Source organism: Amblyomma mixtum, chromosome 3, assembly GCF_055824585.1.
Source record: "Amblyomma mixtum isolate Tamu chromosome 3, ASM5582458v1, whole genome shotgun sequence".
Taxonomy (NCBI): Eukaryota; Metazoa; Arthropoda; class Arachnida; order Ixodida; family Ixodidae; genus Amblyomma; species Amblyomma mixtum.
The window spans coordinates 340747566-340763953 of NC_143014.1; positions in this window are offsets into that span (position 1 = coordinate 340747566).

Sequence of the window (16388 nt, forward strand, 5' to 3'; positions counted from 1 at the left end):
GATATCACCGAAAATGCGGTCGTACAGCGATCAAGAAAAGGCCATGACCGTGACTTGGCTATGCGAGTCCAACTCCCTCCGCTTCGTACGTAAGCAGTTCAAGGTGACATTTCATCGTCGGCCGCCCCATCCCTCGTTAGTGCAAAGATGGCTGAACAAGTTTCAAAGTACGGGAACTGTAGCAAGGGCATTGGAAATTCTATCCAAGGCGCATTTGAGTCGGATCAAAACCTGTCACGCAGGCGCGCTGCGCAGTTTGGAACAGCAGCCTCGACCGTGAAAAGGAATGCGGCCGCATATAGTTCCTGTGCTGCACGAACTGACCAAACAGGAAATGACGCGGCGGATGCAGTCCTGCACAGCGGAACAGCAGCGAATTGCTGCCCACCCTGGCCATGTTGTTGTTAGTGGATTTTTACTGGTAATAAGAAAATAAAAAATTGATTGAACAGATGTTTCTAGCCGCGGCATCTGTCATCGAAGCCTGAAGCACCTGAGCTGCGGCTAGAGGGAGTAAAATGGCACGGAGATGGCAGGGAGAAAGAAAGGAAGGGGGGAGCATTAGGTGAAACGATAGGGGTATGTCAGCAGTATACACTGTGTACAAATACAGGTTATTGAAATAAAAATAAATGTTTGCTGTTTCGCCGCGCAAGGTTGTTCAGTGTACGCGGTGCGCGGGCGTGCATATTGCGTGGTGGAGGGGGAGCGGCCGATCGCTGCCCACGCGATGACTTTCCGGCTGGCTCAGATGCGTTGCCCTGCGCCAGTGAGAGCATCGCGCGGGGCCGTTGTTCGTGGGGAAGCATCCGAGCACGCGCGCACTCACTTGGTCGCCGCAGGCCGGCCGCTCAAAAGTAAATATTGAAATGCCGCGCAAGTGCCGTGTCCTGTCCCGAGAGGAAAGGGAAATCATGAAAAACACGCTCGCGGCTCACTGTACAGATAAGCTGGCGCGGGGGCGCCCAGCTGTAAAGCGTCCCAAGGTAGCACTCGCGGAGCGTTTTGTCACTGCGAATAACTACCCGATGCGGAACGGACGGGCCGTCAAGCCCGTCTGTTCGAAGTATATACAGAGGCGCACCAGAGCTAGCTGACGGGTTCGCGCACTGCTCTGGGGCCACAGGAGCGCCGATACACTGTCCGGGATGAGTCCCTGCGCCCTGTAAGCCGCAAGCATGTCGCGACGCGGTTGGGCGAAGGCGGTACAACGGAGGAGCAAGTGCTCCAGTGTTTCAACTGCATCACAGTCGCCACACGCGTCGCTTGTAGCTAGTCCGCGGCGCACCCGCCTGTCCCGGGCCACACGCGCACGGTGGATCGTCGCGCGCTGCTGCCATGTCAGGGAGCGGCCACTGATGCTGTTGTTGCGCTCCCCTAAGGCGATGTGCTTCTCGGGGTGCTGCTGCCGGAGGCAGTCGTAGATGACCGATCGCAAGTCCTCCAGTACGATAGGGAGATCGCCAGGAGGTGACTGATTTTGCGGCGCCCGCTTGTTCGTGGCTCGCTCGTTGCCCACAATTCCGCAGTCGCCGGGCACCCACTACGCACGTAAGGCGCAGCCGCGCTGCGCCAGTCGCTCTAGAGAAATGAGGCGCGAAAAAGCCTCCACAATAAAGAAAGCGGTCATTCTAAGCAAGTATTGTAAAGAAGAAAACAAATAAAACTACGGGCAAAGACGAGGAGCTTAAAGATCTAGGTCTGAGAACCGTCGAGGTTTGCGGGAAAAAAACGTCATGGTCCTTTATGTGAGAGTGATGGAGGGAACGATGACACTATATAGCCTGTGTCTTGTCGAAGTAATTCTAAAGGCTTCAACTGTCCCTCTGGCAAGGCGTGGTTTCCAATTTTCGTATCAGTTTTGAAAGGATGGTACGCAGTCGCAATCATTGTTCTGAACATAAAGAGGGCCGCTCAACACTCTCTTAACAGCAGTAATGTGGAGACGGGTTAGCAGGCATAGATTTTCTACCTATACGTGAACGAGCGCGCTGTAATTCTATTTATTACAGAATATATATGTCCTATCTATCTCGACAAAACGCGCATCGAAACAGGAAATACAAGGATCCATGAAGAGTAAACGTTCGTCGTTATTTGCACAATTTCGAACGGCGCTTGTTTGCGCTAGTAGACATGTTATAATGTTAAACTGAAGTGCACTACCAGGTAGTGGCCTGCAGAAAGCGCCGGAGTGACACGAAGAAGCATCGAGCAATGCTGAGCTTGCTGTAAAAGAACTGAAAGATTCAGCTTTCGATCACATATGGCATGTGTGTCCGCAAGGAGTGACCAGCGTCTTGTTTTTTACATTGCGGGGTATACGTAGCACGAAATATCTTGGCTAAATCAACGTGTGATGCATACAGAAAGCACCTAGTTGGTGCCAAAAAAATGACTTAGGAAACCTTCGTGTCGCATATTTCACACGCCTAAAGGAGGTCTTCTATATCCGTCCGGTTTTCTTTCTTTGTTTCTGGAAAGTTCTTGAGAATCTTTTCACCAGCTGTTTCAGCACGCAAGAGCTTGGCCACGATAGCATGATGGATATTACCGCACTTTTTCGTTGCAAGCACGAGGAGAATATTGGCTGTCCTGATCACTCTGAATCACTGAGTGCTGAGATGGTGGCACATTTTATGTGCCAACACGGTTCCATTTTTTTTGTGAAGTCGCTGAACCGTGCCGGGGTCCAGAAGTGCGAAGCGGCAAAATATCTTAAACTTAGTCGCACCACGCACGTCGCACTCTCCAAAAATATTTAGTTATATCATTTTCTACATATTTTTTATACGAATAGCATTATTTTCACAGTGTATTTGCTTCAGGCTGCCACAGTGTGTAACTATTTAACATACAGGGCTATACATCTGTTTGGGCTGTTGTAATACGATTTCACATGCGTGCATTTTTTATGGCATTTGCGATCCGATTATTCAATGTTGCAGTACATGTACATGTCTGTAATCTTCCATTGTGCCGACGGTTTCTTTCTTTCTGATTTCGGATCTGATTTCTTTTCTCGTTTGTGTTCAGCTTTTGTAGTGAACACAATGTTATCATATCTGAATATATGTAGGCATTGCTTTTCGTTTGGAGTGCAGTTCTGATGACAGAATGCAGCCATTGCATAGATTTGCAACACCTTCATGTCTCTCAGTTGTACGCTTTCGCTTCATTCATTTTCGTCTTTCTCAAAGCTAGCAGCAATAAATTTGTTCATCGATGTGACGCAATGCAACTAATCATATTCTAATATTGTTCCCCTTGTTCCGCCACTGTAAGAAAACAGTCTAAGCACGCCTCTGAATTTGTTTTGGACATAAACAAAGGAAAATTCAGGGGGGCACTTTGTTGACCTAAAGTGCGGTGAGGCGGATGCCTTAAGTGCGGTGGTGCTGCTTGTGTCACTGATGTGTTCTTAAGATGTTAAGCTTCGCCTCTAAGAGTGGAACGCGACAGCGTCTTGCAACGCTGCCACGGAGTCCACAGAACGTCATCGCCCGTTTGTCTCTACGCCTTGCTCGTCGGTAAATTGGTTTTTGAGGAAAGGAAATTATGTGTCTTCCATACCTAGGTGGACACCAGGACCTCGCCGTAACGGGAAGGGAGGAAGGTGGGAGTGAACGAAGACATCGTATTCACTAGGCGCGCCTTTGTTCATTCCTAACCATCGAGCTGACATGGCGGAGTGGTAGCGTGCTCGTCTCGAACTCCGGAGATCCGGGTTCGATACCCCACCTCATCAATTTGCTACTCGGTTTTATTTATTTATCTGGTGTGACTATAAAGGTTAATTAGGCAATTGGTTAATTAAGCAATTAACTAACCTCAGTCCAACTTACGAGCATCACTATGTCATCCCTTTAATTGGTTGCATGGTTACTAGCCAAAGTACAATTGGCCCCGTTTAAATTCGCGCACTGTGACGTCACGACCATTTCGACCAATTGAAAAGCGTGACATTTCTGTCGACAACTCCTGCTTACAACGATCAGGAATTAAAGGCTTCCGCACTAATAGATTAATTGCGATGTACTGTCATAACGAGTGCCGTGAAGTGAAACTCTCGAGGTCATCTCCGGACACTTATAAATCCACTGTCCCATTTCGTCATGCAGCCTGACCTTCCTGAAAAGAAGAACGAATCCTCGGAAGAACCGAGGTAAACGGCTGGCCTTTTTTCCCCAAATGAAACGATGTTGCCACTCTCTGATTTCATTCTAAAAGGCTCAATCATTTATTTTTTGCCTTTACATCGGCAGCCAAGTGGTGATGTAAAAAATGGGGGGAATACTTATGCGATAATGCCACAACAACCCGCGCGACTGTCCGCTCGGGCCCCCGTAGCCGCGCAGCGTTCGCAACGCCAGCGCGATCGCTTCTGCTCCAGGAGCATGGAGGAAGGAAAACTAAGGAGAGGCCCTTCGTATTCCCAATGCATTGACCAGAATGTGGCGGAAGTGACGTCAAAATTTAGGCTTAAAAAGTCGGGCCACTAGCAACGTTGTCGTTGTTGCTAAGAAAACTCGGGCCACTAGCAACGGCGTACGGCGTCGTTAGCGTCGTTGTTGCTAGGGGCCCGAGTGTTCTCGGTGGCGGTGGACGAGCTTTCGGCACGGTTTGTTCGGCCTTGCGTGTTAAAGTCTATATGTCTGGCGTCGTGACGTTACGCACGCATCTAAGATTGCTTTTAAATGCAGCAAATAACCGCTCATTTGATATTCTGTTCGTCAAGCTTGATATCGTTACGCGGAGCGATCGATGCATTGAAATGAGTCTCGCGAAAAGGTGGCACTCCGGAACCGCGCTTAGACACGCGAAGAAGCGTTGATTGTTTTGATCAGCGAACTTTCGCACCTCATTGAACAGCACAGAAACATGAAGCCGCTCTCGGCGATGCTGAGCTGCGTTTCGAAGGCCACACGGCGGGTGTATGGTAGCCCGAGGAGGATGGTGAGCTGAGCTATAAGCGGCGCGCAATGTCGTCTTTCTGTCTCAAAAACGGCCGTCTCAAAAACACTCTGACGACGCAGCGAACGCAACTACGCACACATTCAGAAGTTTCTCTCGAGCGACGCGTCGCTACCCGAGCCGAGCGCGATCCCCGCCCCGTAGCTCGGTGGAGAAGGGAGATAGTGAGGAGAGCCGAGCCAACTTCCGGTTGCAAGGCGGCTTCACAAAAAGTGACGTCAGGGCCTCTCCTTAGTTCTTTCCTTCCTCCATGTCCAGGAGTCTACGCCAGCGCCACACCGCGGCAACCGATTAGAAAGCCTCACAGGGAGAGCGCCGCTTTTCCACTTCAAAGCCTTCTAGAACGCTGTAGTTCGGCTTATTTTGCGTTTTACGTGCGCTGCCGTTTGATGAATAACGACTGTTGCGTAAATCAGAGAAAATCGAAAAATATTCTCTCGGCCTAACCGCACGTTTGTACGGGCTCAAATTTCGCACAGAGGTTTCATTTCGTGGTCCGTTTTGTGTTATACTACATTTAGGTGGGGTACTTGTCTGATTCGGCCCGAATTATATGGAAGTCCCCATCGTCTGCGGCGACGGCGAACCAAAACCGAAATTCATCGCAGCAGTGGTACCCATGGCGCCATCTGGCACCAACCGGACAAACGAGCCTCCTACCGAGGACGGTAGGGGAGGCTGCGCGGTTGCTTTAAAGAACTTTCTTCAGTACGTTATCAATGTTGGAGATGAATGACTTAGGTGACGCCCATGTGGGTGATGGCAGGGCAGCCGGAGGGAGCGGGCGTGTTTGCGTTGGGCTCCGGCGAAATCGGCTTTCATCGGTGCACCAAGAGGTTTTATGTGCTGACAGTTGGCTGTGAGGATCCGAGGGCGTACGCCAACAGGACTGCATCAAGATTTTTGTGACTTATTCGTGACTTTCAAGATTCTTCTGTGATCCTCTGTGCGTCGGTCCCGCAAACAGCCACAGCGTAGTACGTGGTTGCGATCGGTGTTCGGGCGCCGCCATGGCGTCCGCTCCAGGGAATGGAGTGGATCTCAGCACCGAAATGCAAGTAAGTGAAGAAAATATGGATAACGAGGAGGGCTTGCGCGCTCCGGAGGGAGAAGAATGGAAGATAAAACTTAGACGCAAGTACGTTTCTGAGCAAGAAGCTGAGAAACAAAAGAAAGCTAGCGAAGAGCGAGCAGCGGAACTGCTGGTCAAGAAAACACTGAAAGAAGCTCGCACTTAGGTCCAAAAGGCTCAACCTACACCGAAGGGGTGGGCCAAAGTAGTGATCCGTCCTCAGGGAGGCATCGATAAAATCACTCAGGGATTTGGGCTCGCCGAGCTCACGGATGTTATAGCAGCCGCCGCTGGTCTGACAGACGACGCAATGCGCGGGGACCAAATAACAGTCAACTCCAAGAATCATACCATTATGGTAGCCACCGAAAGTGAAGTCAGAGCGAGAAGATATCAGGCCATACAGGCTCTCAAGTATACGGGAGGAGAGGCTAAGGCGCTATCGTACCTGGCCACCCCGGAGACCTTCGGCCGAGGCGTCATTAGTGGCATCCCCGTCGGCATATCGGATTCTGAAGTGCTCAGAATACTGAATTGCTCAGGTAACCCGACTATTGCATCAGCCAGAAGGCTTGGAGAAGCATCTGGTACAATTCTTCTGAATTTTGTGGAGGAGAAAGTGCCGTGGACTGTAAATTTCAAGTCAACTCCGCTGAAGTGTCGCCTCTTTAAGAAGAAATATCAAGTGTGCATAACGTGCGGACGTTTCGGGCATAGGGCGGATGTGTGCCGCAACCCAGACACACGCAAATGCAGGGGATGTGGCATGATTAATCCTCTAAGCGATCACGAATGCACTCCTAGGTGCGCACTGTGCCTGGGACAACATCAACTGGGGGACAAGAATTGCCCAAAAATCTACAGGACTCCGTATCTTGTGCGACGCAAGCAATGGGAGAAGAAGCTACGAGAACAGAATGGCCTACCCAAAGCAGAACATATCCCCCTACACAATAGGTTTGAAAGCCTGAGAGCAACTGGGGGAGGGTCCCAGTCACGCTCAAGAAGCAGATCGCAATCGGCCGCTACAGGAAACACCGTCGTAAAGATTGCTATCCCGGGGAAGACTGATCCAGACTCCCAAGACAAGCCGAAGCCGAAGCCTAGGCTACGCAAGACCCCTTCGAGGATGAACGCTGGGCAAGGCGCAGCGAGTAGAGACCCGAACGACCCCTGGGGACTGAAGGGCGCAGCACAGATAACTAATCGTGACGGTAAGCTCTCCCAGGTGGCAGGGCAAAGCCTAGAGGAAAAACTAGAGCAATTGACCAGGGAAAATCATATGCTAATGATGAAACTGGAAAAGATTGAAAAGGAGAATGCAGAGCTAAGGCTGGGGGTTAAGCATTTAGAAGAGCTAAATTTGAGGGCACCCCTCCCGTCGGAGGGTGAGGACGAGGAGAGCAGAGAGCGAGGCCCTCCTACTAAGAAGAGGGCTAAAATGATAGGCTCAGCAGGCTCGGACAGGCTGGCGGCAGACATTAGGGCCCTGAAGGAATCGGTAGATAAGAATGGAGACAGGCAAGAAAACTTGCAAACTAAAATACTAAGTATAGAGGGAAGCCTCGGCTGGCTCATGCACACGCTTCGAGAGGAGGGTGTCATTGGAGCAAATAGGGGTAGACACAATGGCGAACAGAAATAAGAGCGGAAAAGCTGCCGGCTGCGTCGTCTGGCAGTGGAACTGTCGGGGATACCCTGGCAAGAGGGGGGTCTTGCAACAAATCCTTACTTCACATGCAGCTCCCCCATTAGTGATTGCTCTCCAGGAGACCAACACGCAAAAGGCTGGTCTCAAAGGCTACAGATGCTTCCCTAGTTCTAAAGGGGCGAAAGCCAGAGTTGCCACTCTGGTCGAGCACAATACTGCTGTCACGCAACATCCTATGGACGGGGAGATAGAGGCGGTTCTAACTGAAATCCACTCCGGCAACCAGGAAAGGGAGAACCTTTTTGTACTTAACATCTATAGCTCCCCTAAGCAGAGGGAGGCATCGTTCACTCCCCTCTTCAAAAAGGCACTTAAAATGGCGGGAAAAAGCAAGCTCCTCATATGCGGGGATTTTAATGCAAGGCATCCGGAATGGGGCTATAACACTCACTGCGCCAAGGGAAAAAGACTCCTAGAGGCCATCCTAATCAATGGGATGTCTATTTTAACAGATCCGATAGCTCCCACTAGATCTGGGAACAGCATCAGCAATGACACCTCGCCAGATCTTACTCTAGCACATAGATGTGGCAATGTGGAATGGAGGAACACGGGAGAGAATTACGGGAGTGATCATTATGTGCTGGAGATCACCATTGTCTTCAACCGAAGAGCTCCTAAAAGCAGCAGAAAAATCACGGACTGGGATAAATTCCGAGGAATTAGGCAATCCCTGGAAGTTAAAGCTTGGCCTACTCTCAAGGCATGGCAGAGGGGACTGAATAAAGACCTAAGGGAAGCAACAGATACTATTCAAGACACCCTAGCGGTGCCTCGACTGGACAGTCAACTAGCCAATCTCCTGAGAAAGAAAGCGGACCTGGAAAGGGAACTGAAAAGCCAACGATGGGATCGCAATATTAGGAGAGAAATTGCGAGGCTAACCAAAAGCATAGAAAAGCATGCCGCTAATCTGTGCGAAAAGAACTGGATGGAGATGTGTGATGAACTTGGATCTAATATGAGCCTATCCAAAACCTGGGCCATTCTCAGGTATATGATTAATCCAACCAAATCCAAGAGGGAGACCAGGCTAAATCAAACCAAAATCAAGCATAATTTCAAAGGGAGTAATGAGGACCTGCTAGATAAGATCCGCAAAACCTATGTTTGTCAAGACCCAGGCTCACCACTACCGGAATATGAAGGCGGGGAAAATAGAAGCATTGATTCTCCATTCGAGGTTGCGGAGGTGTGGGCAGCGTTACAGGACCTGAAAAAGAAATCGGCTCCAGGCCCTGACGGGATCACCAACACCACTCTGAAGAACTTGGATGATAATTCTATCTCTTTTCTAACTGAGCTAATGAACAAGATTTGGAACGGTGAGGACTTACCGGAGGAATGGAAAATCTCTAAATTAGTGCTTATCCCTAAGCCGGGAAAAAGTCTTGATCTGGGCAACATGAGACCCATCTCTCTGACGTCTTGCTTGGGCAAGCTCATGGAAAAGGTGGTGCAAACAAGAGTCTCGCGCTACATGGAGAGCGAGGGACTCTGGCCGGTTGAAATGGTAGGTTATAGACCGCGTCTCAGCGCACAGGACGTTATGTTAAGGCTTAAACATGATATACTTGATGATCCCGACGGAACTAAAGGGGGCAGGGCAATCTTGGGGCTGGATCTTACAAAAGCCTTCGATAACGTTGAGCACAAAGCGGTCCTTGAAGGCCTCATTGAAGCCGGAGTAGGCATCAATTGCTTTAACTATGTCAAAAGATTCTTAAGTAATCGAAAGACCACTATAAGGTTTGTAGGACTTTCCTCGAAGCAGATTTCGCTCGGAAATAAGGGGACCCCTCAAGGTTCAGTCCTCTCTCCAATGCTCTTCAATTTTGCCATGAGAGGACTATCCCACAGACTAAATAAAATGGACGGGCTAAAGCACAGTATTTATGCTGATGATATAACTATTTGGACAGCAGGGGGAACGAACGCTGACATCTCATACCGACTGCAGGCAGCGGCAGAGGTAGTTGAAAACTATGCTCTTGAGAGAGGGCTTTCCTGCTCCCCTCAAAAATCTGAGATCTTCTCGCTTAATAACAAAGACCAGATGAAGAAAGACACTCGCTTCCCTCACCTATACGACTCGATAGAGGTTGTTGTTGGTGGTAGGTTAGTACCTAGGGTTGACACTATCAGAGTCCTGGGATATTTTCGCCAGACGAACGGGCGTAACACAACCACTATCAAGAAGCTTAGTACCTATGTCACCCAGGTCATAGGTATCTTTAGGCGGATCTCCCTCAGAAACAAAGGCCTGCGAGAGCACTGTCTCCTGAGATTAGTACAAGCATTCATAGTGAGTAGGATTGCATACGCCACTCCATTTCTGAAGCTTAGTGGGCAAGAGGAGGAGAAAATAGACAAGTTAATACGAAATGCATACAAAAGAGCTCTCGACATCCCACCGAACTCCTCAACGGAGAAACTCCTTAGCATGGGAGTCCACAATACTTGCGCGGAGATCACCAGGGCAGTAAGAGAAGCGCAAATTTGGAGGCTTAGCTCCTCAATAGCAGGCAGGCAGATCCTCAATGACCTAGGGGAGAGCGAGAGGAAGCCCCCGTATACTGCAGAGCTAATCCCCTTAGACATACGGAAGCATCTCAAAATGGCCAGTATACCTAAGAACATGCACCCGGAGCATGATAAAGAAAGGAGAAGACACAGAGCTCGAACAATAATGAACAATCTTGCCCGGGACCCGCCGGGTAACAAGCCTTCTGCGACGCAGCCTGTGGGTCCGATGGCGCCTCTGTCATTGCAGTCGTTGATGAGAATGGGCAGAAAGTGACAGCAGCATCGATTAATACTAGGAGTGCATTAGTGGCAGAGGAAGCTGCTATTGCTCTTGCGTGCGTCAGTACAAAAGCCAAGATAATCTTGTCTGACAGTAAAGCAGCTGTCCACAACTTTTGTAAGGGGGTGGTCTCCAGTGAAGCCACTAAATTACTAAGAAGATACCCCTCAAGCAGAGAGGTCTCCCTCATATGGGTTCCTGCTCATGAGGGCATTCCGGGGAATGAGGCTGCTCACAGCCTCGCTCGAGAATTATACATCCGAGCAGCTCTGGAAGTGCCCCGGAGTGAGAATAAAGACCCTCTCATAACGTATAAAGAAATTACTGAGACACCAAGACTAGATAGGAGAACACTCTCACTTCCGGATAGGTCACTCACTCCAAAGGAGTGCAGGGCCTGGAGGAGGCTTCAGGTCAACAGATTCTTTCCCTACTTTATACTGCACGACGAAGACACTGGGGAGCCTGAGCTCTGCAGTAGCTGTCACAGAATCACTTCGCAAAATCACTTAATTTGGGAATGTCAGGATTCTCCTGGGGCTAAAACACAAATCATCCCAGACCTTGCCACCTGGGAAGCGCTGATCCGAAGCCACGACCCGGATCAGCAGAGACTCATCATCCGTCAGGCGGAGACAGCTTACCACAAGACTCTCTCCGCGGTCTCCGGTGCTGAGAGCCGGCTGGGAGGCGCCCCCTCCTAATTGCTGCGCCCCGACTGTGAGGCCCCATGATGACGGAAATAAAGTTCATTCATTCATTCATTCATCAATGTTGGACACAGAAAACATTGTTTGCATAAATTTGCCGCAATTTCAACAAGTTCGGTTTCTGTCCATTGTAACAAAGCGCTGAAAACTTCGTTTCGCGTCGTCTGCTTTCGTCTTTCTGTCGCCGGCGGCAGCTGTCCTCAGTTGGTGAGTAAATTATCTTTGCTTGTTGCTCTCTGCTGCGATGCAGCGCCAGATATCATCGAAAATTCGGTCATACAGCGATCAAGACAAGGCCATGGGCGCCACTTGGCGATGCGAGTCCAACTCTTTTCGCTTCGTACGGAAGCAGTTCAGGGCGACATTTCATCGTCGGCCGCCCCATCGCTCTTGTCTGCAAAGATGGCTGAACAAGTTTCAAAGTACGGGGACCGTAGCAAGGGCACACAGGTTCGATGCCGGGAGCTCCCGTGGGGGCATTGGAGATGCCAGCGAAGGCGCAATTGCGTCGGATCCAAAGCTGTCATGCAGGCGCGCTGCGCTGTTTGGAACAGCAGCCTCGACTGTGAAAAGGAATGCGGCTGTGTGCTGCACGAACTCACCGACCACGACCTGACGTGGCGGCTGCAGTTCTGCACAGCGAAATAACAGCGAATTGCTGCCCACTCTTGCCATGATGTTGTTAGTGGCTATTTATTGGTAATACGAAAATAAAAAATTGGCTGTGCCTTAGCTAAGGTTAAGCCTGGATAAGCGAAAAGCTCTCGCTGCTTTTCAGCCAACTCCCAAGCTACCAGTTCTGGATCGGTGTTTCTGGTGTTTCCGCGCCGCCCGACTGTTGCTTCTTCTTCTCCTTCCATGGCGAGTGTCTGCGCCTGCTCTATGGAGAAGTGCGCCTTATATACACCTCGTTTTAAATGTGCACTGCGCACGAATGCGGCGAAAGGTCAAACGGTGGCGAGAGTGGCCACCTCTTCTACAGCCGCCGCCGCCGCTCAGGCGTTCTCGCAACGCCTTGCGAAAGGCCCTTCTCCTCTTGGGAGGGCGGCGGCGACCGCGCCGCAGCGGCGAAGGGTAAAACGGTGGCGAGGAGGAGAAAAAGTGACGCTCAGACGACGGAGTCAGCGCGCGGCGGCGACGATGACAACGGCAGCAGCGGCCACCTGCGCCCGACGTTACGTTGCTCAGTTTCGCGCATGCGCAGCTACGGCTAAAATTGATCACGGCCCACGCCAGACCCGGTGCTCACGAGCCTAGTGAAGATTTTAGCTTCAAAATGGAAGGAACAGGTGTTGCTACTCGCGGCATCTGCCATCGAAGCCTGAAGCACCTGAGGTACGGCTATCGGGAGTAAAATGACCCGGAAATGACAGGAAAAAGGAAAGAAAGGGGGGAGCGACCGAAGAAAGGATAGGGGTAGGGCGGCAGTATACGCTATGTACAAGTACAGGTTATTGAAATAAAAATAAATCTGGGGTGCTGCACCGCGCAAGGTTGTTGAGTGTAGGCGGTGCGATGGCGTGCATATTGCGTGGTGGAGGGGGAGCGGCCGATCACTGCCCACGCGATGACTCTCGGGCCGGCACAGATGCGTTGCCCTGCGCCAGTGAGAGCCTCGCACGGGGCCATTGTTCGTGGGGAAGCATCCGAGCACGCGCGCACTCACTTGGTCGTCGCAGGCCGGCCGCTCAAAGCTAGATATTTAAATTCCGCGCAATGCCATGTCCTGTCCCGAGAGAAGAAAGGAAAAACATGACAAAAACACACGCTCGCGGCTCACTGTGCACATAAGCTGGTGTGGGGGCGCCCAGCTGTAAAGCGTCCGAAGGTAGCACAAGCGGAGCGTTTTGTCACTGCGAATAACTACCCGATGCGGAACAGACGGGACGTCAAGCCCGTCTGTTCGAAATATACACAGAGGCTCACCAGAGTTCGCTCACGGGTTCGCGCACTGGCCTGGGGCCACAGGAGCGCCGAGACACTCTCCAGGATGAGTCCCTGCGCCCTGTAAACCGCAAGCATGTCGCGACGCTGTTGGGCGAAGGCGGTACAACGGAGGAGCAAGTGCTCCACTGTTTCAACTGCATCACAATCGCCACACACGTCGCTTGTAGCTAGTCCGTGGCGCACCCGTCTGTCCCCGTGCCACACGCACCCTACGCGCGCACGGTGGATCATCGCGCGCTGCTGCCATGTCTGGGAGCGGCCGCTGATGCTGTTGATGCGCTCCCCTCGGGCGATGCGCTACTCGGCGCGCTGCTGCCGGAGGTGGTCGTAGATGACCGATCGCACATCGTCCAATGCGAAAGGGAGATCGCTAGGAGGTGACTGAGGTGCGGCGGTCGCGAGTTCGTCGGCTTGCTCACTGCCCACAGTTCCGCAGTGACCAGGCACCCACCGCGCACGTATGGCGCAGCCGTGCTGCGCAGGTGCGCGCGGATTTCACACAGGAGAGGGGTACCGCGGCCTCGGGTTTGCAGGCGGCTGAGGGCGGCGCGGGAGTCTCATAGCAGAGCACAACTGGGCGGCGGCGGAGCAAGGCAGAGGAGCCAGTCGAGCCGCAGACGGATGCCCGGAAGCTCCTCCCTGGTGGAGGAGCCCAGAAAGGCGACGTGTAGCTTGGTGTGCATTTGCAGGGCGGAGATGGTCGCCGCCGCTGCATGAACGGAGCCTTCAGTGTACACGAGGAGGTGGTCTCGAAGTTCCTCGCAGATGACGCCTACGGCCAACTGCTGCACTGCACAGAGCGGGGTGCTCCGCTTCACCGCGATGCAGACGATGTCGCGCTGTACCTCCGAAGCAGCAGGCCAGGGCGAACAGAATCCGTATGGGGGCTTGGCTTTGGTTAGCTGCTCGTACTCGAGCATCGCCGCTCCCATGCGCAAACGTGGGTATTTGCGCAAACGATGAAGGAGCGGTCCGCCGTCCGATGCCCGGTGTAATCTGTCGATGTGACGCAACGCCCGACGCATGGCCTGAAGGTGTAGTGGCCACGCGCCCTCCTCGGCTAGCGTCTCCGCGCACTGCGAGCTCGCAGGGAGGCCGAGGCCTACACGTAGGACTGTACGGTGTTGCACCTCGAGCTGTTTCCAGTTCGGTTTGCGCACCGTGACGAGCGGGGGCGAGTACAGAGCGGCCCCCAGGGCTGCGGCATTGTAGAGCCGCTGCGCGGCTTCTTGTGAGATGCCCTGGCCTCGAGCGGTGAGCTTGTGTACGGCGGCGGTGGTCCTCTTCATCTCCTGCAGGCTTTGGTCGCCGCGGGGCGGATGAGGCCGTGTTCTACCTTGACGGCGCGGTGAACAGGCAGAACACACACATGTGGTCGCGAGAGAATCCTAGGTTCATCATGACACGCCCTGTGCACTCCTCAGGTTTGGCAGTGTGGCGCGGCATCTGGAGGGAAGGGGTCATTCGACCATTTTATTGCCAAAGCAATACTACGCCAGGTGTCGCCTCTTCGTGGTACCGCAGCCTACCCTTTACGGTCGGTAGTCGGTCATGTGTCTACAGACGTCATGCCAGAGCGAGAGATGGGGCACCACGTCGGATCTTCAGCGCGCCGGAGCTAGAACTTCGCGGGCGGTCGACCACCTGTAACCGAGAAAAGGCGAGTCTAGCTAATACGGCGTCTTCGTTCACTGCCATCTTTCTCCTTTCCCTTAAGCGAGGTTCGGGTGTCCGCCGAGATATGCGAGAGAGATACATTACCTTCCCTCAAAAACCAATTTACAGTCGAGCAAGGAGTAGAGCCGAATTGGCGATGGCGCTCTTTGGACTCCCTGGCAGCTTTGCAATTCGCTGCTTTCGCAATTACCTAGGCTTACCCAAAGCTAAGCCTCAGCAATTTTTCTTTGTGCGCTACACTCGCTGCACACACTTCCCTGCAGATGCTGGAATGTGAGTTCCTGCCGGAACTCAAAGCGAACCATATGCAGAAAGAAATCTTCATTTTTCAACATGACGGCGCACCAGCACATTATTCGGCGAAGGTTCGCGACAGGCTGGATCGGAATTTTTCGCAACGATAGATGGGTCGCGGATCCCAAAATATTCCCTGGCCTCCACGCTCACCCTACCTGAAACCCTATGATTTCTTCGTGCGCCGTTTTGTGAAATTCATCGTGTACAGCTTATCTCTCGAGTCGTGCAGCCATGCACCATTACATTTTCTTTTGATTGTTTGTGGCGCAGGTAGAACAACTTTTATTTTTATTTTCTGTTCCCGCCTCACCATACCATTTGTCATTATTCACAACAGTGCGCGAAACACGGACAAAAGGGGGAGAATCGACAACGCAAGCGCTGACTTCAGCTGCAATTTATTACGGGAAGGGAAGGGTATATATACATCTTCGAAAAAAGAAACAAACATAAACGGAACCGTCATACAAGGTGTGAGCTAATAAGCACGTGTTCACCAACAAGAAAAAAACACACTCTGGACAGAGGAAGATAACACTGGACGCGGCCTTAATCGCCAATCAATCAAATGGGCATCCTTGAGCAAATCGAGTTCATTCTTTGACACCACTACAGATGGCTGACGAACGCAAGTGTATCCAGAATTATGCATGTGATAGGTTTCCATTATTTTTCGAGCCAATTAGTCTTTATGCCTAAAAAGAATGGTTGTGGCAGAAAATGCCGGCGTGCAACAGCAAGAACGATGGTGCAGTGCGAGGTCAATAGATGACTTTTTGGAGTTGTTATCCGAGGAATTGGAGTGTTCATCCTGAAGCCTTTTATTAACGCATCGTCCGGTCTGGCCAATATACAAGGCACCGCAAGAAAGCGGAAACTTATAAACAACTCCAACACTGCATCAAGTGAACTTCGGTTGATGCTTGACCTGACATCCACCCGTTTCACCTCATAGGCGAATGTAAGATCTCCTTTTTTGTTGTGCACAGATGCCACTCAACCTATTTGGTGCGGAAAAAACAACCTTCACGTCGTATTTATTCCCTTACCATTTGTCACTCTCAATAGCACAGCATACTGCTTCCCCTGGGGAAAATGACTGGCTTATCAGCCACTATGACTGCTTCGTCACAGTAATGTTAGGGATGCAGTGAGTAGTGGCAAAGAATTTTGGCGAGATACCGACAGTGATAA